Source organism: Nannospalax galili, unplaced genomic scaffold (genome assembly GCF_000622305.1).
Source record: "Nannospalax galili isolate Female #2095 unplaced genomic scaffold, S.galili_v1.0 C49277111, whole genome shotgun sequence".
NCBI classification, from domain to species: Eukaryota; Metazoa; Chordata; class Mammalia; order Rodentia; family Spalacidae; genus Nannospalax; species Nannospalax galili.
In genome coordinates, this window is record NW_008478607.1 from 1 (window position 1) to 669 (window position 669).

At 43.5% G+C, this 669-nt stretch overlaps 1 pseudogene; it reads right to left on the minus strand.

Annotated features, from left to right (window-relative positions):
* Positions 1 to 68: 68 nt before the first annotated feature.
* Positions 69 to 457, minus strand: LOC103728468 (annotated as a pseudogene).
* Positions 458 to 669: the final 212 nt, after the last annotated feature.

Below are 669 nucleotides of genomic sequence, written 5' to 3' on the forward strand. Positions count from 1 at the left end.
TTCTTGTGCATTTCAGCCAATATATCTTTTTTAAAATGAGCCAAACTTTTCATTTGTACAGTTCTTACATTTGAAGTATTTTTCAATGACATCCTTGACTTGAGATTCTTTGTCATAGCCCTTTTCCACTACACAACATCAGCCAGACACTTTAAAGAGGTTTTCCCTCTCTATCAGTTTTCCAGAGTCCTGCCCATTCCCTTAGCTTCTTGTTGTCCTCAACTTTTTCAGGTTGATTTGGTGCTCAGCACAAAGAGCGCCCACAAACTTGACATACATCCGTTCATCAAAGCTGGAATCAACCTCACAGAGTTGGGATTGACGCTTGTCTAAGACTTTGGCAGCTTCACAAATTCCACGTGCTAGGCCATCGTGGATGAGGAAGGTCCTCAGCACCCCTTGCAAGGCAGTGTCAATGTCCATTACACTTCCAGCAGCAATGCCTTCCTTAGCTATTCTGGTGGATTATGGGTGGAGCAAAATCTTGAATGAACCTCAGCTTGGGCTACAGCATAATTCCGCAACCGCAGGGGAAAAGCTCAGCCAATTTACCGTAATCATATGTAGATGCCTTCCCCTATCTGTACCCTCCTATTACCCCCTCAAGTGGATTTCGTGAATTATGCCACATATGTTAAGGGCTTCAAAGTCATTTCTGTACCCGTATGT